Raw genomic sequence first — 21016 nt, forward strand, 5'->3', positions numbered from 1 at the left:
AGGGATCTAATGCTGGCTACAACACAGATCTAGCAGCTATGGTATCGCTGAGAATTGCTAAGATTGACAACAGGTTATGAAGCCAAGGATGGCAAAGATGTTGGCGATCAAAGGCTTAATGTGGTTGAGGGGACGGGACAGAGAGAGAGGGGTTGATGGCTCCTCAAAAATGCTAGACGAAGGAAGGGGTTATTGCTGAGAAAACGCCAAGAGTGTTGTTAGGTAACAACACCAGTAGGTGGTTTGCTGTTTCATGCGCCTTGGAACGACGCAGGCCGATGCCCGGGGAGCGTTTCATTGTGTGTTTGAAAACCTCGGAGCGACGCAGGCCGATGCCTCGGGAGCGTTTCATTGTGTGTTTGAAAACCTCGGAGTGACGCAGGCCGATGCTTGGGGAGCATTCCGTTGTATGCTAGAAAACCTCCGAACGACGCAGGCAGATGCCTTAGGAGCGTTTGGTTGTATGCTTGATGTCACCGGGAGGTGTATTTTTCCTGTTGCCTTCCGTAAATAAGTATTAGATATATTTATTTTATTTTTACTTGTTTGTCCCAAAACCCTTGAAAAGGTGCAAGTGGACATTGCATGGCCAGTGTGAAACGGCTGCAGCCAAATGGGTTTCTCACATCGGGGATCTAGGTCGGTCAGACAGGGACTGCCCGGGCCAGTTAGCACTGAATTCTGATGAGTATGGAAGCTCGTGTGCGCCAAACTGGAATTTGGGCCACTCGTCAAGTCACTGCAACTTTATAAGTTGAAAGGGGCTAGTAAATTAACCCACATTGTAGATGTTGGTCAAATGGTAGTCTTCAATGATGGTCAGGAGACCGATAGGGACGCCATGGAAGCATCTCCTAAAATTTAGGGAACTGCTATTTTTGATCGGAAAATGTGTTCGCGTCATTAGCTCTGGAATGACAAGGGGAACATTTTATTGCTCTGCTGCCAAGTCAACTGACGCACCAGTTGAGATATTTTTAGCAGGGAAAGCCCAAACTCGGAAACTGGGCGACGTGTCAGCCTGTGAGCGATTCTGCCACTCTGGGAGGCAAAAACGAGCTGCATATCAACAAAGGAGGCGCCATTTTCAGCCTCAGGTGGATTGTAGCAGGTATAGAAGCTATGGAATGCTTACCTTGCCCTCTATGCACAGTATGGTGACAGGAGTGATGCCCCGCACGCTACATACTGCTCTCTTTCTCCCCTACGTATAGTATGTTATGCCCCACTAGTGGGCTTCTCATTTGACCTATGTACAGTTCTGGGGGTTTATGTGCGTTTGCCAAGGCAAGAGCCTTCTGAACAGGAACCGGATTAGCTAATTGCTTATCCCCCACAGGTACGCACAGTTCCATCACGAAAGATTGCGAGTTTGGAGAGTTTTCTCGCGTGAAAACTCGTCCAATTCACAGGAGAAGTGTCCCATTGCGTGCGGGAGCCCTTGGGACACGCGTAGGCATGTTCGCTCCGCTAAAAACGATCCGAAATAGGGAATTACAGCCTGCTGTGTTTTTCTGCAGGTTTAGGGTTTCGCACCTAAACTGCAAGGGAACATCGGGGGAGCCTCGTGAGAGCCTTGGGATGCGTGTACAGGCTTTTGGGCTCCCGGCAGTGAAAAACAGAGAATTACAGCCCGCTGAATTTCTGTGACAGCTCACCAAAAAGCTTCCAGATATCGAGGGAATCCGTCCTAGACAGGTGTTTTTGACCTACAGGGGTTTTTGCGCCGTTATGTTGTCGAAATCCGGTCGAAAACCTGCGTTTTCAGCCCTCGCCAGGTTTGGACAGCTTTGTGAAAGCTTGTGCTAAGTGGTCGGATCGTCTACCTTAATTTGAATAAAGAAATACCGAAAGGGGCGCCAGTCTTTGGGGCCTACAGGGTGTCGGTCTCGTGTGCGTAGTGACATTCTAGTCGCTGGACGCAACTGTGTTCTCTTCCCTTCTCAGTGCTCTGTGTAAAGTTAACAGGTAATTGAAATAGTACCGCCCTCTACGTTGTACGGGCCGGTTATATGGTTCCATCGACGGGATAGTCACTTTTTCTTCAAAAAGTGCAGCGTGGATTGTTGTGGGTGAAAGCAACACAGAGCTTGTCGATATGGCAAAGAAGAGAGACCAAGTACCTGAAGAGGGATCTTCCTCACATGGCACAGAGAAAATTCCTTCAACTCTTCAAGAAGAGGATAGGTTGTTTAGAACTCAACTGCGTTGTTGCATGGACATGTTTCAACAATTGGCTAACAACCCAAGGATGCAGGAATTCTTACAGGCTCCGACACAGGGTTTTCAGCCTCCTACACAGGGCATGACTGAGCCGTTGCAGGAAAAGGAGATTTCCAATGCGCAGAGGACTCATGATGCTCGAGGGAAAGCCCATGTGGTTGAGCAACTAGCGGTGTCCAATGATCCAAAGCAACTTGCTTTAGCTGGACAGGAACCGTTTGTGAATGGTCAAGGGAGCAATGAACAGGCTATGCGTCAGACCCTTCCATTACCTAATACTTATCCTGATTATTTTGGAGGTGGTTCAGTGTTTCAAGCTATGGCTGGATCTTCCACAGGTTATATGCCAGGGAATGTGTTCGGGACAATGCAAACAAGCATGGGTAACCCTATGTACGCGAACATGGGTGTCCAACCAGGTTTTCAGGGTGCCTATGGCCAGTTTCGAGTGCCTGGAACACTATTTGGTATGGCTGGTTTTTCGCAGCCATACGTACAAAATGCAGATATGACAGGGAAAACAGTTGATGCGAGTGCTGGAATGAACACTCATGGAGCACCACTGCTATAGGCACCTGTTTATGATAATGTGGCTCCTTTGAGTCAGCCTAAGGATTACAAGGAAGGTGGGCAGGGAGTGAAGTTTGAAACTTTCAGAGGAACTGAGGACCAATTAAAGGCTTTGACCTTCATACAGCAGTTCGATGCAGCTTATGCTGGAGGAAACTTCACGGAATCTTCAAAGATACGCAAGGCTGCCACTTTCTTGAAAGGGAATGCGCTCCAATGGTGGACCGCATTGTTGAACTAGGGTCAAGCCCCAACAACGTGGGTCCAATTCAAACAACTTTTTGCGCCTGCATGGTTGACAAACACTTTTGAAGTGGATGTAATGACGGAATGGCACAAGTTGAATGCTAAACAGTGTGCAGATCTGGAAGAGTACAATAAACAGTTTTGGGCCGCACTGTTGCCAGTCACCTCTTACAGATTTGTGCCTTTGTCAGAACAAATTGAGAAGTACTGTTGCGGATTGCCCAAGAAAATCAGGGACTACTGCACAAAGACTACTGTCATGAATATGTTTCAATTGATAGAGAATGCAAGAGTGGCCAACAATCTGTCGAAGGGAGATTCCGATGGATTTAATAGCCACAAGAAAGGGGCCCAGGGCAAACAGTTTTCAGCCAAGGGCAATGTTGCAGCAAAGCCTTCTGAGTCTCCTGCAAAGAAGCCCTCCACTCAAGAAGCTGATACGTCCAAGAAGCAGTCTAAATCTTCTTCGGAACGAGGACAAGGACAAAAAAGGCATTTTTCTGGCAAAACTTTTCAAGAAAGGAAAGCTCTTAGGGAGGCCAAGAAATGCTACATTTGTGAACTAGACGAAATGAAGACACAATATGCTGAAGATTGAGATTTTGCAAGGATCTATGACCAGCTTGTTGATGGGCAACATCATGAGCACTATATGCTTAAGAATGACTTTCTCATGATGCATGGAAAGTTATGCGTTACTAAACAGTTACGGCCAAAGATTTTGATGGAAAGTCATGCTCCACCTTATGTTGGGCATCGTGGAATTGATGCGACAGTGAAAGGGGTTGAGGCATTCTTCTATTGGCCAGCTTTGCGTCAAGATGTTGACACATTTGTAAGATCATGCTTAGTATGCCAAAAAGTCAAATTTGACAAACAAAAGCAACCGGGATTGTTGCAACCATTGCCGATCCTTGATAGGCCATGGGAAAGTATAGCAATGGACTTTATCTTTGATCTTCCAAGGACGCAAACAGGAAATGATGGGATTTGGACTATCATTTGTAGGTTCAGTAAGCAGGCCCATTTCATTCCTATTAGGAAGAAGATAAAGCCACAACACATGGTCAAGATATTCATGAGCAATATCTTTAAATATCATGGGATGCCTCAGTCAATTGTCAGTGACAGGGATCCATGTATGACGAGTCTTTTCTGGAAGGCATTGTTTGAGAACATGTGCACTACGCTCAAGTTCTCTTCTTCGTTTCATCCGCAAACTGATGGACAGTCAGAAGAGGCAAATTCTACTGTCTTGGACCTACTCAAATGTTATGTCTCAGAGCACAAGGCAACTTGGGAACACCATCTCCCATTGGTTGAATATGCTTACAATAACACTGTGCATACATCAACAGGTAAGGCACCATTTGAGATAGTGGAAGGAGGAAAGAAAGTCCCACCCATTTTGCAGACTAAGGACAAGATATTTGAGGCAGATAAGTATGTGCAAGATATGGATGAAACATACAGGAAGATAAAGATTGCTCTTGAGAAGACTCAGGCTAAGCAAAAGAAAGGTGCTGATCGTCATCGTCGTGAACTTGTATTTTCACTTGGTGATTGGGTACTTTTGCGCTTTGAAAAGGCCAGGTTAAGGAAAAGGAAAGGCAAGGAACGCTTGTTTCCTAAGCTCAGTATGCGATATTATGGTCCTTTTCAGATTTCAGAAAATATCAGCGATGTAGCTTACAGGTTAAAGTTACCAGAAGGCTGGAAAATACATAATGCTTTTCATGTAAGCCTTCTAAGGTCCTTTGTTGGTGATGTGCCAGAGAATATGCTTGATGAGGAACAACCCGAAGTGGAAGAATTGGATGAAATCCTTGTTCCTGAAAAGATATTGGCACATAAAGAAAGAAAGGTTAGAGGAAAGGTTACAAGACGCTATTTGGTGAAGTTCAAGAACTATCCATCATTAGATGCCAAATGGATGGAAGAGTCTAAATTGCTTGATTCACCTCAGCTATTGCAATTGTATCTTGAAGCGTTTCAAATGGAACCCACAGTGACTTGATGCAACCTTTTTGGAGCAAGACAAGAGCATGGTTCATGATGCTCAAGAGAGTAGTTAAGCAATTGTATCTACTCTTTCCATACAGAATTTAGCTAGAGAAGTTTGTGCTCAAGAGTACACTAGAAGACTTCTATGCTTGATATATGTGTCGTAGCCAGGTTGGTGGGATTGTTTAATCGTCCAACGCTACATTTCCGGAAGCATGTATATCTTGGATTCCCATCATAGAATATATGTGATATCAGGAGATATCTGCATGTATTATTGGCATGCAAGCGAGGTCGCTTGCAGTATTTCAAGGGTGGGGTGTGTCACCAGGAGGTGTATTTCTCCTGTTGCCTTCCGTAAATAAGTATTAGATATATTTATTTTATTTTTACTTGTTTGTCCCAAAACCCTTGAAAAGGTGCAAGTGGACATTGCATGGCCAGTGTGAAACGGCTGCAGCCAAATGGGTTTCTCACATCGGGGATCTAGGTCGGTCAAACAGGGACTGCCCGAGCCAGTTAGCACTGAATTCTGATGAGTATGGAAGCTCGTGTGCGCCAAACTGGAATTTGGGCCACTCGTCAAGTCACTGCAACTTTATAAGTTGAAAGGGGCCAGTAAATTAACCCACATTGTAGATGTTGGTCAAATGGTAGTCTTCAATGATGGTCAAGAGACCGATAGGGACGCCATGGAAGCATCTCCTAAAATTTAGGGAACTGCTATTTTTGATCGGAAAATGTGTTCGCGTCATTAGCTCTGGAATGACAAGGGGAACATTTTATTGCTCTGCTGCCAAGTCAACTGACACACCAGTTGAGATATTTTTAGCAGGGAAAGCCCAAACTCGGAAACTAGGCGACGTGTCAGCCTGTGAGCGATTCTACCACTTTGGGAGGCAAAAACGAGCTGCATATCAACAAAGGAGGCGCCATTTTCAGCCTCAGGTGGATTGTAGCAGGTATAGAAGCTATTGAATGCTTACCTTGCCCTCTATGCACAGTATGGTGACAGGAGTGATGCCCCGCACGCTACATTCTGCTCTCTTTCTCCCCTACGTACAGTATGTTATGCCCCACTAGTGGGCTTCTCATTTGACCTATGTACAGTTCTGGGGGTTTATGCGCGTTTGCCAAGGCAAGAGCCTTCTGAACAAGAACCGGATTAGCTAATTGCTTATCCCCCACAGGTACGCACAGTTCCATCACGAAAGATTGCGAGTTTGGAGAGTTTTCTCACGTGAAAACTCGTCCAATTCACAGGGGAAGTGTCCCATTGCGTGCGGGAGCCCTTGGGACACGCGTAGGCGTGTTCGCTCCGCTAAAAACGATCCGAAATAGGGAATTACAGCCTGCTGTGTTTTTCTGCAGGTTTAGGGTTTCGCACCTAAACTGCAAGGGAACATCGGGGGAGCCTCGTGAGAGCCTTGGGATGCGTGTACAGGCTTTTGGGCTCCCGGCAGTGAAAAACAGAGAATTACAGCCCGCTGAATTTCTGTGACAGCTCACCAGAAAGCTTCCAGATATCGAGGGAATCCGTCCTAGACAGGTGTTTTTGACCTATAGGGGTTTTTGCGCCGTTATGTTGTCGAAATCCGGTCGAAAACCTGCGTTTTCAGCCCTCGCCAGGTTTGGACAGCTTTGTGAAAGCTTGTGCTAAGTGGTCGGATCGTCTACCTTAATTTGAATAAAGAAATACCGAAAGGGGCGCCAGTCTTTGGGGCCTACAGGGTGTCGGTCTCGTGTGCGTAGTGACATTCTAGTCGCTGGACGCAACTGTGTTCTCTTCCCTTCTCAGTGCTCTGTGTAAAGTTAACAGGTAATTGAAATAGTACCGCCCTCTACGTTGTATGGGCCGGTTATACTTGAACCTCCAAGTGACGTAGACTGCGGTCTGGGGAGCGTTTGGTTGCACAATCCTCTGAGCTCATGGCCCGGACCTTTTTAGGTTATTTGCGGGGGGAGTGACGAGGTAGTCGTTGAGTAGCTTCATACCGCAGACCGTTTGTCTTGGGGGAGTGCTCAACGGCGCTGCTTGTTGTGTCTTGTAACATGCATATGTAAGCATTTGTGTTGCATTGTGATTTGCCAATTACTGAATATTCCTAATCGGATGCGATTGCGTGGGTATGTAATTTTAGTGCATCATGACACCCGTGGAAGATCAGTACTGTCTGGGTGTGATGGCTAATTTTACTACACAGGAATATCAAGAGTTCCGATCTAGACGAAAGGAGAAGCTAACTCCTTGATCAAAAGAGCCAAAAGGAGAAGCTAACTCCTTGCTCAAAACAGCCGAAAGGAGAAGCTAACTCCTTGATCAAAAAAGCCGGAAGGAGAAGCTAACTCCTTGATCAAAAGAGCAGAAAGGAGAAGGTAACTCCTTAATAAAAAGAGCAAATTGATTGTCCCTCGAAATGTCCCTCGGAGTGACCCTCGGAAATTTTTGAGCTAACTTGAGTTGTTTTGCAGATATGCTGTAATCGCGGACGATTACTCTCTTTCAAGAAGGGGAGATGTAACAAATTGCTGACGTGTCAAAGCCTAAAGAATGGAGCCAACTTACAGATGTGGCCGAGGGGCCTAAACCCTAAGAAGAACAAGTAAGAGAAGAAGTCCTACCAACTTATGGGGACCCTGTTCGATGGGGCCCCAAGTGACATAAAGGAAGAAAATAAAGCAGGATCTGGACACACGCAAAAACTGATGACGGAGCAGATTTTCGAAAATTGCGCTGGCATGATGACGTGGTAGGCTGTACGGATTTCCGTAAATTACGTTGGCAGCTTTTGGCATTGCTTTTTGGACCAGAAGCTTTTGAGTTTTAAAGGCTTTTTACTGTAACTGCTTTTCAGGCCAAGGGCCTTTAAATATGAGGCTAGGGCTTATTCTCTGGCATGCTTCCTGGAGAAGGTGTAGAGTCTGGAGTACCGGATTGTACTGAGTTGATGCAATAAAGAAATATTGAAAGGGACGCCAAGGTTTGGGGCCAATACTCTTTGGGGTGGAATTCCGCCACTCCATGTCGCGTGTCGTCTCTCTCTCTCTCTCTCTCAATTCAATTGTTATTTAAGTGTTAAAAGTCTGTTCAGTCTGTTCTTTTCCATTGGCACGTGGTGCCCATCTTGTGACATGCCACGTCAGCATTGCCATCGTAAAAAGTGGAAATCCGTGCAGTTCTGCCACATCAGCAATCAACGGAATTTTCGAAAATCTGTACAATCTACCACGTCAGCAGTTCGGCAGAAATGTGCTGCTTTCTTCTTCTTTTGCTTCTGCTTCTTCTAGGGTTTAGGCCCCTCGGCCGGCATCTGCAAGTTGGCTCCATTATATAGGGCTTTGACACGTCATCCGTATGTTACATCTCCCCTTCTTGAAAGAGAGTAATCGTCCGCGATTACAGCTATCTGCGAAACAACTCAAGTTAGCTCAAAAATTTCCGACTGTCATTCCGAGGGACAATCAGTTTGCTCTTTTTGTTAAGGAGTTAGCTTCTCCTTTCGGCTCTTTTTCTCAAGGAGTTAGCCTCTCCTTTCGGCTCTTTTGATCAAGGAGTAAGCTTCTCCTTTCGTCCAGATCGGAACTCTTGATATTCCGGCGTAGTAAAATTAGCCATCACACTCAGACCGTACTGATCTTCCACGGGCGTCTTGATGCACTAAAATTACATACCCAGGCAATCTCATCCAATTAGGAATATTCAGTAATTGGCACATCACAATGCAACACAAATGCTTACATATGCATGTTACAAGACACAACAAACAGCACCACTGAGCACTCCCCCGAGACAAACGGTCTACGGTATGAAGCTACTCAACGACTACCTCGTCACTACCCCTGCAAATAACCTAAAAAGGTCCGGGCCATGAGCTCAGAGGACTGTACAACCAAACGCTCCCCAGACTGCAGTCTGCGTCGCTTGGAGGTTCAAGCATACAACCAAACGCTCCCCAGGCATCGGCCTGCGTCGTTCGGAGGTTTTCTAGCATACAGCAAAATGCTCCCCAGGCATCGGCCTGCGTCATTCAGAGGTTTTCTAGCATACAACAGAATGCTCCCCAGGCATCGGCCTGCGTCGTTCGGAGGTTTTCTAGCATACAACAGAACGCTCCCCAGGCATTGGCCTGCGTCGATCCGAGGTTCAAACAATACCAAAACAGTATCTCTCACTTCTCTACCCAGGAGGAAAATCACCAATCAATGAAACCAGTATTAAAAGCAGAGTCAAACAATTCAAATCGGCACCAGGACAGGTTCAAAACAGATAACATCCATTTCAAACAAATTCCAAATAGGATCACCAAACAAGTTCAAACAGAACGCAAACGTAAAAAGCAATCTCGACATTAGTCGAGCTCAAAAAGTCGACTGACTTTCCATCCAGAAACGTGCACCAAAAATTAGGGTTAGGTTCATTCCATAAGGTCGTAGCCGAGCACAGCATGGGCCATCAGCTCTCGGACAAACTGTTTTCTTTGGCGGCGATGGTAATCCCCAGATAGCAATCGCATTGGACCTCCAATGTCATTTGCTCGTGAAGAGACATCTACTCAGAGACGTCGAGAAGTTTCAAGTTATAATCTGCTAGGGTTTCCATGGCAAGCATTTCAGGATACCCCACTCTGCCAGAAGTTGCACTCCGAAGGAAGATGTCAGAAACCATATAACTTCGGGCAAAACTTTTTCTTGAAAGCTTGCCAAGTCCTTGGAAGTGTGCGGCTTGGTAGCTATAGATATCTGCATGGTATTGTCTCTGAGAAAAATAGCAGCTCGAAACAAATCTTGGATCCTACTCTTGCAAGTGATCTTAATGGCTTATGCCCTGTAAAACATGAGTGGTGAAGTAAGATGCGAGCGCGCCCTATGCGCGATGAAGTAAGGGTGGGAGTGGCTAATAAGTCCGTGTTGGAGGGCGAAGATACCTCGAATAAATTCTAGATGTCTCTGGTTTGCTCTATCTGCTCTTTTGTGGGACCGGTATGCTTTTAGAAAAGCACACGCCTAATGCTCTGATACCACTGTCACAAAACGGGCACCACGTGCCAATAGAAAAGAACAGACTGAAAGAGACTTTTAGCACTTCAAGAACAACTGCGAAGATACCTCGAATAAATTCCAGATGTCTCTGGTTTGCTCTGTATGCTCTTTTGTGGGACCGGTATGCTTTCAGAAAAGCACACGCCTTATGCTCTGATACCACTGTCACAAGACGGGCACCACGTGCCAATAGAAAAGAACAGACTGAAGGAGACTTCTAGCACTTAAATAACAACTGCGAAGATACCTTGAATAAATTCCAGATGTCTCTGGTTTGCTTTGTCTGCTTTTTTGTGGGACCGGTATGCTTTCAGAAAAGCACATGCCTGATGCTCTGATACCACTGTCACAAGACGGGCACCACGTGCCAATAGAAAAGAACAAATTGAAATAGACTTTTAGCACTTCAATAACAACTGCGAAGATATCTCGAATAAATTCCAGATGTCTCTGGTTTGCTTTGTTTGCTCTTTTGTGGGACCGGTATGCTTTCAGAAAAGCACACGCCTAATGCTTTGATACCACTGTCACAAGACGGGCACCACGTGCCAATAGAAAAGAACAGACTGAAAGAGACTTTTAGCACTTCAATAACAAATGCGAAGATACCTCGAATAAATTCCAGATGTCTCTGGTTTGCTCTGTCTGCTCTTTTGTGGGACGGTATGCTCTCAGAAAAGCACACGCCTGATGCTCTGATACCACCGTCACAAGACGGGCACCGCGTGCCAAAGAAAAGAACAGAGTGAAAGAGACTTTTAGCACTTCAATAACAACTGCGAAGATACCTCGAATAAATTCCAGATGTCTCTCGTTTGCTCTGTCTGCTCTTTTGTGGGACCGGTATGCTTTTAGAAAAGCACACGCTTGATGCTCTGATACCACTGTCACAAGACCGGCACCATGTGCCAATAGAAAAGAACAGACTGAAAGAGACTTTTAGCACTTCAATAACAACTGCGAAGATACCTCGAATAAATTCCAGATGTCTCTGGTTTGCCCTGTCTGCTCTTTTGTGGGACCGGTATGCTTTCAGAAAAGCACACGCCTAATGCTCTGATACCACTGTCACAAGATGGGCCCGCACCACATGCCAATAGAAAAGAACAGACTGAAAGAGACTTTTAGCACTTCAATAACAACTGCGAAGATACCTCGAATAAATTCCAGATGTCTTTGGTTTGCTCTGTCTGCTCTTTTGGGGACCGGTATGCTTTCAGAAAAGCACACGCCTGATGCTCTGATACCACTGTCACAAGACGGGCACCACGTGCCATTAGAAAAGAACAGACTGAAAGAGACTTTTAGCACTTCAATAACAACTGCGAGCCTATTCGTAGGTGTGCACACAGTCCCTCGTGCACCCAAGCCGGCTTTGATACCATGAAAGGGAGAAGGAGGGAGGATCTCCTGGCTACACAGACCGCCTACAGATACGCGTCGGACGAACCACCTGACCATAGCCACCATCTGGCAGCTCCCTCGTGCTGGGGCCAGCGTCCGAGGACGTAGGCGTGTACCTGTAAGACCGAGCGTCCCATACCACCCGGCCTCACCTCCTTGAGGTGACCTCGCACACTCCTAGCCTCGCGGGCTAACCACTGGCACTCTGCCAGTGGGGGTCGATAACTGCAAATGAGGCCTTGGCCTCCCTTTTATAATAATGGCCGGCCACACTGGCCGTGTTCACACTACGTCCGCCAGACGGCATCTGGGCTAGATCCCCTCTCCTGTGAGCGGGACATAACAGCCTCTGAGAAAAACAGTGACTTGAAACAAATCTTGGATCCTTCTTTTGCAGGTGATCTTAATGGCTTATGCCCTGTAAGACATGAGCGGTGAAGACAGGAGCGCGCCCGATGCGCGATGAAGTAAGGGTGGGAGTGGCTAATACGTCCGGGTTTTGAGTGGCTGATAGGTCCGGGTTGGAGGGCGAAGATTCCTCGAATAAAGTCTCGGGTTTGCTCTCTCTGCTCTTTTGTGGGACCGGTTTACTTTCAGAAAAGCACACGCCTGATGCTCTGATACCACTGTCACAAGATGGGCACCACTTGCCAATAGAAAAGAACAGACTGAACAGACTTTTAACACTTCAATAAATATAGAACTGAGAGAGAGAGGCGGAATTCCACCCCAGAGAGTATTGGCCCCAAACCTTGGCGCCCCTTGCGGTATTTCTTTATATTGCATTAACACTGTACAAGCCGGTACTCCAGACTGCACCTTCTCCAGGAAGCATGCCAAAGAATGAGCCCTAACCCCATATTTAAAGGCCCTAGGCCCCAAAAGCAGTTTACAGTAAAAAGCCTTCAAACTCAAAAGCATCTGGTCCAAAAGCACAACCAAAAAGCTGCAAGTGTAAATCACGGAAATCCGTACAGCTTGCCACGTCATCAGCCAACGTGATTTTTGGAAATCTCCCACGTCATCAACCAGCTTCTCAATTCTTTTGTGTGTGGATCCTACTTTATTTTGATTCTTTATGTCACTTGGGGCCCCATCGGACTGGGTCCCCATAAGTTGGTAGGACTTCTTCTTCTTATACTACTTGTTCTTCTTAGGTTTTAGGCCCCTCGGCCGGCATTTGTAAGTTGGCTCCATCTTTAGGCTTTGCCACGTCAGCAGTTTGTGACATATCCCCCTTTTGGTGCAGACATCTCCCTTTACAGCTGTTCCTCGTGGACTGACGAGTTTCAACATTCGTCGCAGGTGGGATTTCTTTGCCTGCGGTTTCTGGGCAACCCTTCATCAGACTTTGAGGCAGCTTGTTTCAGAGTTCATATATTGTTCCTTGCAGCTAGTTTGACAGGCATCTCAGTGGACCCAGGTGGGTGACAGAGTGACTGGGTCGTTCTTTGAGGTAGTGGGACCCCGTCATGCGCACACAAGTGTTAGCCAATTGAGGAGACCTGACGGGTCAGTTGCTTCAAGGCCAGAGGATATGCGTGCAGTTGCTACTGACTTCTACCTTGACCTGTTGTCAGCAGAGCCTCAGTCAGAGTGTCAGGATGCATGCGGAGAGGAGGTTTGGGCACAGATGCCTTGTCTTGTGACTGAGGAGATGCGTTAGAGATTTGAGCTACCTCTCCAGCTAGAGGAGCTCCATGCGGCCCTCAGAGCACTTCCCTGTGGTAGTTGTCTTGGGGAGGATGGTTTGACTCCCAGTTTTTTCTTGGAGTACTGGGACTTGCTGGGCATAGACCTTTGCAGCGCTTTTTAGTACATCTTGCACACATGAGAGATGTCTGACAGCATGAGTGAAGGATTGATCTACCTCATTCCCAAGGAGGAAGGCTCCTTGGATGAGATTCGGCAGTGGCGACCCATCACCATCCTCAGCTCAGCCTACAAAATTCTAATCAAGGCCTTGAGCTTGAGGGTTCAATCACTTCTAGAGAGCATTATACATGGGACCCTGACATGTTTTTTCAAGGAGCGCAGTATCCTTAAGAACATCTTCACTTTTTGGGAGGCGTTTGCCCTCGCGCGCCTCCGAGGTGAGGATCTGGTGATACTTTTTCTCGATTTTGAGAAGGCCTACGATAGAGTTGATTGGGACTTCTTGGAGGGTACTCTGCGTAGGATGGGCTTCTTTGATGCTTGGGTCAGAGGTGTGTCAGCTCTTTACAGACGTACACACAGTCAGGTGCTTTTGGCAGGAGGTAGAGGCGACCGTTTCATGCTCACAGGCTCGGTCAGATAGGGCTGCCCTCTAGCCCTCTTCCTCTTTTTGTTCTATGCTGAGGCAATGAGCAGATTCTTGGTTTCACAGCAGGTTGGTTTACGTGGCTTAGCGCTTCCTGTTCGGGGCAACGAGCTACTGGATGCTGAGTTTGCAGACGACTGAGCTTTGTACTTGGAGGGCCAGGACGCCACCCTGCACAGTGTGAGCAGGCTCTTGAGACGTTTTGTTGTGCATGAGGCGCACTTATCAACTGGAGGAAGACAATGGATTTTTGGGTTGGCAGTGCTCCTATGCCTGATTGGCTGCCAGGTGAGAGTTTTAAATGGATTCCCCCAGGGATTGCAGTTCGCTACTTGGGTTGTCAGGTTGGCTTGGAGTTGTCTCCTGAGCAGCAGATTGCTCCCCTCCTGTCCATCAGGAGAAAGTTGCTTCATTAGAGTTCGGCATGACTCTCTTTGGCAAGCAGAGTTGCAGTGGCCAACGAGGTGTTGTTGGCTACTATGTGGTACATTACTTCTTGTTGGATCTTTTCGAGCTCTTGCATCAGCCAGGTAGAGAGGCTGATTAGGAACTTTCTTTGGTCAGGGCGCGACACTCAGATAGCGCGGGCCAAAGTAGCATGGGAGGTCATCACTCTACCTTGTTCTCAGGGGGGGCTAGGGATCATAGACCCAACACAACAGAGTAAAGTCCTTCTTGGTAAGTTTGTTGTCAAAGGACTGCTTCGGGATCACAGAGGATGAAGTTACCTCCTGCCAGGACACTATTCGGTGGTGGTCCGTGCGGTCTCTCAGTCACTACTGCAGTACACGGTATCTTCGACATCGGCTTGATCATCTACGGGCGTAAGATCCTTGGGAGATCCATTCATTCCAGCCATCATTCGACGGTTCCGCACTCGAGAGGGGGTGGTGACTCGTGGTTTGCTATGGACACACCTATGCACTCATCAGAGGAGTTCACACGAGATATGGCCATGCTCATGGCATATGGGATTCCGACATTCCCAAAGAAGACACCACCATCTTTGGTGAACAGACACTTACCACTTGACCTCTGTTGGACTTACACCACTCTGTTGCTTCACAGTTCTAGGGCTAGTATGTCTCCGGGCTGGCCACCCACAGTGTAGGTTGTACTTGATCTGGCTGCCCGAGTTTGGGGCCGGCCGCCCACCTTTGTCCGGGCACCCACATATATTTCCATATACCATTTTTTTGTTGGGTCGTGGGGATTTTTATCAGGCCTTGCCCTACCTCCTGTTGAGCACCTATTTATGGGGCGAGGGGGGTACCCACCTCCGTCATCTGTTGTACTGAGGTTCTCTTGCTTTGATAGTCAGTGGGGGGCTGATCGCCCCCTTTCCTACACATCTCTCTCTCTCTCTCTCTCTCTCTCTCTCTCTCTCTCTCTCTCACGCTTCCGCATGCGCACTCTCACATGGTATCAACAGCTTCGGCTTTCGATGGCTTGGGACAACTCTTCATCATCGGCATTAGGACCTCCTCCCAAGACCAGCGTTTTCATGCAGATTTACCAACGTTTTTTGCCAGGACCAGGCACGCGATGGGCAGCAGCGTTTCTGTCGCGGGAATCCCATTCCCACCTGCGTTTCTGCTCTTCTCCACATGGCGATCACTTGCTGCCTGCCAGTGCTACCATTTCTGGATGGAAAACCCCTTCAGATCCATTTGCGTTTTTTATCTTCATCTGCGTTTTTGGAAAGGTGCCGTGTTTTTGCAGCAGGAGGGCAGCGCTCAGCTTCTGAACCCTGGATCTCGCCACCACCTACTCGGCCTTGGCATTTGGTGCCTTGCCGGCGCGAATCCTCTTCAGATCTTCAGATTTCAGCCAATAACACATGTTGTTTTTTCTCTGTTTTCAGCCCTCCGACGGCTGTGCACAGAGAGATAAACCCTCCCCACACCCTCTGCACCGCTCCGGACCCTACTGGGAGCGTACGAGCGCGCTGAAATTTGCTGGACAGCAGCGTGTTCATCACCAGTTGCATTTTTGGGTGGACAACAGACACATGGCTTGTGTTTTTCGACAGAGGATGAAATTACCTCCTGCCAGGTCACCATCCGTTGGTGGTCCGTGTGGTCTCTAAGTGATTGTTGCAGTACACGGTATCTTCGACATTGGCTTGATCATCTACGGGCGTACGATCCTTGGGAGATCCATTCGTTCCAGCCATCATTCGGTGGTTGCGCACTCTAGAGGGGGTGGTGACTTGTGGTTTGCTATGGACACGCCTATGCACTCATCAGAGGAGTTCACACGAGATATGGCCATGCTCATGGCATATGGGATTCCGACATTCCCAGTAAGACACCACCATCTTTGGTGGACAGACACTTACCACTTGACCTCGACATGTCAAATTACTTGCTTACACAGGAGCATCTACATGGACTTAGGAAGGGGATCTTGGATCTCTTCTTGGACATGTGCATTGCTTGGATCTACAGACTGGAGTGGGACTTCAGTTCTTTGGACTCTCTTGGAGAGTTTACCTGCAAGATGCGGGAGATGAGTCATCACGCGTCTACATCCGGAGTCACCCGGAGCTTGGCTTGGATGGTAGTGCAGTTGCTCATGCATTGATAGGCTTCCGGTCATTCTCAAGATGGTTCCTGGGCTTCCCCATTTTCTCCAGACGGTTTGACTATAGACACCACAAATCCTATTGGGCAGGGCATTTGTAGGTCTATTGGCACTTCTTTCATGACAAGGAGTTGTTTTCACACTCAGTTTGGGACCTTGACTCAGTATCTTCACGCTGTATCGGCGGAGTACAGCAGTTTACTACACTGCTCGTGATGGCACTTTACCATGGAGATTTCTTGGCGGTCGTGACATCCGAGACTGTTGCTACACTCGCGGAGCTCGCCGGAGTATTGTCCTTTAATAGACATCGCAACAGACATTTTCATCATTTGCCTCACATCTTCAGGCTTCACGCGGTTTGTTCAGCATCAGGTGCTGAGAGGGGGTGCTAGACTTACACCACTATGCTGCTTCACAGGTCTAGGGCATACTTGTAAAACTAGTATGTCTCCGGGCTGGCCACCCATAGCTAGGTTGTACCTGGTCTGGCTGCCCGAGTTTGGCCGGCCGCCCACCTTTGTCCGGACGCCCACATATATTTCCATATATCATTTTTCTGTTGGGTCGTGGGGATTTTTATTAGGCCTTGCCCTACCTCCCCTTGGGCACCTTTATGGGGCCAGGGGGGTACCCACTTCCATCATCTGTTGTACGGAGGTTCTCTTGCTCTAGTAGTCAGCGGGGGGTTGATCACCCCCTTTCCTACAGATAGCGTTTGTGGTCTTTTCTCTCTCTCTCTCTCTCTCTCTCTCTCTCTCTCTCTCTCACACACACACACACACACACACACACACACACACACATACACACACACACACACACTTCCGCACACGCGCACTCTCACAACCTCAACACGTCATATCACTTGCTTACACAGGAGCATCTACATGGACTTAGGGAGAGGATCTTGGATCTCTTCTTGGACATGTTCATTGCTTGGATCTACAGACTAGAGTGGGACTTCAGTGCTTTTGTCACGTGCACATCTAACCCTATGTGCATGACAATGCATGTGGACAAGCTATCTCAGGTCTAGGGTTCAAGTTAGTTGAGGAAGTGTTTTGGCACCTTTGTGAGCCTGTTCGCAGGCAGTGCATGTCCAGGCATTTAGAGTAGTTGCATATCCTTTGATTGCACAACCCAGTACCACCCAACATATGCATTGTCAAAGCAGCATATCCAAATTCCAGTTAGTTTTGGGACAAAACATTTTTAAGGCATTTTAATTTTTTTATTTAATTACTATGCCATTTTATGAGGTCGTGAGCTGTTGGGGAGACTGCTCGATCCAGCTTGGTTCAGGTATATAAGAAGAGGGGGGGGGGGGGGGCGCTCACTACAGGCAGAAGAGACAGTGCAATGTTCTCTCCTTAGCAAGACGGCAAAAGACCTAGCGTTTTCAGCCAGTAGGACAACTAGCATTTTTGGATTCTTCCAAAAATGCTAGTTGTCCAGCCTCCCTTTGTTTCTCTTTTCACACGTTGAGAGCGGGCCGTGCACTTCGCGGCCGGCCGATTGATGTGAGGTGGGAAAAAGCAACCTTGGTGTGAGAGCAAGGCCGCCAAGGGGTGCGCCCGCAGGGAAGAGTCGAGCTTGGGTAAGAGAAAAGCCTTCTCAAGCACCGATTGCAAGCTAAGAACTCAAGAACCTCAAGAACCTAAGAACCTCAAGAACCCAAGTCCCTCAAAAATCAAGTAACCAAGATCTCAGTGCGTCATCACCCGAAGCGGAATGGATACTTCGCTAGGTGATGAGAGTGGAGTTGGAGAAGAAGAAGTTTCTACACCAAGGGGATTGTTCCCCAATCCTCCTCCATCCCTATCTACGCCACGGATTGCACCAAACCTATGGAGGCTTTGGTCAAGATGACATGATGCTACAACCATAGTTACCCGGAACGCGGAACGGGAACGGTGACGGGATCCCCGCGGAACGGGGGAACGGCTAGGGGTCCTGAACGGGAACGGCGCGGAACGGGAGGTTAAAAAACACCCAAATAGTGCATTTTTTAGCTCCTTGTGTTTAAATACAAGGAGTATTAGAGTGCTTTGACTCTAATACTCACAAAAAACTCGTATTGAAGACCATTCAACCTTGCTATGACTAGATGAAGATGAGAGAGAGAGAGAGAGAGCTTGAGAGAGTGAGAGGGAGAGACTCGAGAGAGGGAGAGGGAGAGGGAGAGATTTGAGAGAGTGGGAGGGAGAGGAAGAGAGCTTGAAGGCTTGAAGCCTTGAGCCTTGAGAGAGTGAGTCTTGAGAGGGAGAGATCTTGAGAGTGTGAGAGGGAGAGAGCTTGACCCTTGAGGATTAGCTTGTGGAGAGAAAGGGGGAGGGGGGTGCATTTTATGAGTCCTTGAGGCCTTGCACACTTCAAAAAGAAGCCCAAACATTTACTTCAATTTTTCCAGTTTTTGCCAAATTTGTTTGTAGCCGTTGGCCGTTCCAGGGGCATTCCGGAACATTCCGGGGGCGTTCCGGAACGTTCCGGAACGGCCATTCCGGTTTGCACTGGCCACCTCGAACGTCAGACGTTCCGGGACGTTTCGGAACGTTCGGGGCGTTCCCCGGTAACTCTGGCTACAACAAGAGTCGCAACGCGCCGCCATGGATCACGAGAGCGGATGACTCAACAAAAACAGGTTATTTTCAGTAAAGGTTGTGGAGATCAATTGCAGAAAAATCAACTATGATGAATTTTGGGAGCAAATTCATGCAAGAAGTAAAGCTAAAGCAGGTGCACCTTTGCAAGTATCAGATTTAGCCCCAGAGGATCATGATTCAGGTAACCTAACATAGGTAAATAATGAATTCCATCTTAAAACCACAAGTGAAAGTTTTTCAAAGCCTACTCGCCTAGAAGCTACTTCCATCATTGATTCTTATGCGGATTTAGATGAAGATAGATAATGCTGAGGTGCCTTCCTATGCAAATGTTTGTAAAGAAATCCGAGCCAAGCTTGAAGCTGTTATGGACGAGTGTGTGCTTGAAAATGACAAGTTATTGCAGATTGCAGACGATCAAGGGATTGCAAAGATGGTTTATGTAAAGCTTGGGATTCCATATTCTACAAATCCAGTTATGCCATTGGATAAGAATGATGATATACAGGGTCTACAGATACATGAGGATTCAGATGACTTGGACGTGCTAGATCAGATATCTATTGAAGCTACAAATGTACATGGTTTGGCTGTGCGAGAGGAGATATCTGATGAAGTTGAAGATTTGCAGGGCTTCTCTGTACCAGATGAAGCTCCACAAGCGGAGGGACGCATACAAGTGCATAATTACAATCATATACAGGTGCATATGGGTGACGAGCTAGATTCACCACTTGATGCATACATATTTTGTGATCTTGACTTTCAACCGATGGTAAGTGAACTTGAAGCACCAAAGTATACAGATTACTCAGTTCTTAGTATCAATTCTGAGGGGGTGCAGGAAGGTGTTGTGCAGACATACAATGCTCTTGTTAACCCAATCTATTATGATGATGCTCTTACTAGAAAGATTAGTGACATCTTTGAGATGCATGCGAGATCTTGTGCTGATGCAATTGAACGATATTTGATGGAGAGTAAAAGGGATGCAGGCTGTTTTACCAAACCGATGATCTCTATGCATGCTTATACTTATTTACATCAAGGTTCAAGGAGTTTACACAGGTTTATATGGACCAAGGTATACAAGCTTTACAAGATTCTTTGCCAATTGAGAAAGATCTAGAGATTATTGCTCTTTTGGATGATGCTTTAAGAGAGTTATATGTTCCATGCATGCGAGATCTTATGCTGATGCAGTTGAACGATATTTGATGGAGAGTAAAAGGGATGCAGAGTGTTTTACCAAACCGATGATCTCTACGCATGCTAATACTTATTTACATCAAGGTTCAGGGAGTTTACACGTTTATATGGACCAAGATATACAAGCTTTACAACATTCATTGCCAATTGAGAAAGATCTAGAGATTATTGCTCTTTTGGATGATGCTTTAAGAGAGTTTTATGTTCCATATGGGAAGGACGTTCGAGGCTTGAATTTCAAAGGCAACTCAGAGCAACGAAAAGAAACAGATGATAAAGAACTCGTGAAGATACTTGATGAAGCTCTAGAGGATTTCAAACTTACTAGAGATGACATACCTTCAGCCTTTCAGGTACTAAACATTGATTTGGATACCATGAACAGAGATGGTTTCTTGTTGCATACTAATACCTCCCATGCTAGAGGGGGTGATGTCGATTCGGTACCAATTATGCGAGAGATTGAGGTGACTACGTATTTGCTTCAGTTTGATGATCTTCTACCGATCAATGATACATGTGGTTATATGGAATGTCACAAAGATATGATGAGCATGTTTGTAAAGTACCTTAGGCCATTTGATCCAGGAGGACATGGTTATGTATCTGCCCTATGGCAATTGATCTATATTCCATATGATCCTGGTAGAGTTCGAGAGGCTTACACATTTTGGAAATCGGTTTACAGGTTTTACAATGATGCAACAAGTCTATGGGCTTTTGGATGGTTACACTTCACTAGATGCTTTGAGAAGTGAAGCCCTGCCTGCTTATTTATAAGTACAAGGGATGCCCAAAAGCATTTAACTCAAAAGCAATTGTCCCA

At 46.9% G+C, this 21016-nt stretch overlaps 1 protein-coding gene across 2 annotated transcripts in view; it reads left to right on the plus strand.

Moving 5' to 3' along the window:
* Nucleotides 1–21016, plus strand: part of LOC147442904 (acyl-CoA hydrolase 2-like) — a 70157-nt gene that overhangs the window by 1030 nt on the left and 48111 nt on the right. The gene's annotated exons all lie outside the window — the stretch shown is intronic.

This window comes from Adiantum capillus-veneris, chromosome 14 (assembly GCF_014529385.1).
Source record: "Adiantum capillus-veneris isolate H3 chromosome 14, ASM1452938v2, whole genome shotgun sequence".
NCBI classification, from domain to species: Eukaryota; Viridiplantae; Streptophyta; class Polypodiopsida; order Polypodiales; family Pteridaceae; genus Adiantum; species Adiantum capillus-veneris.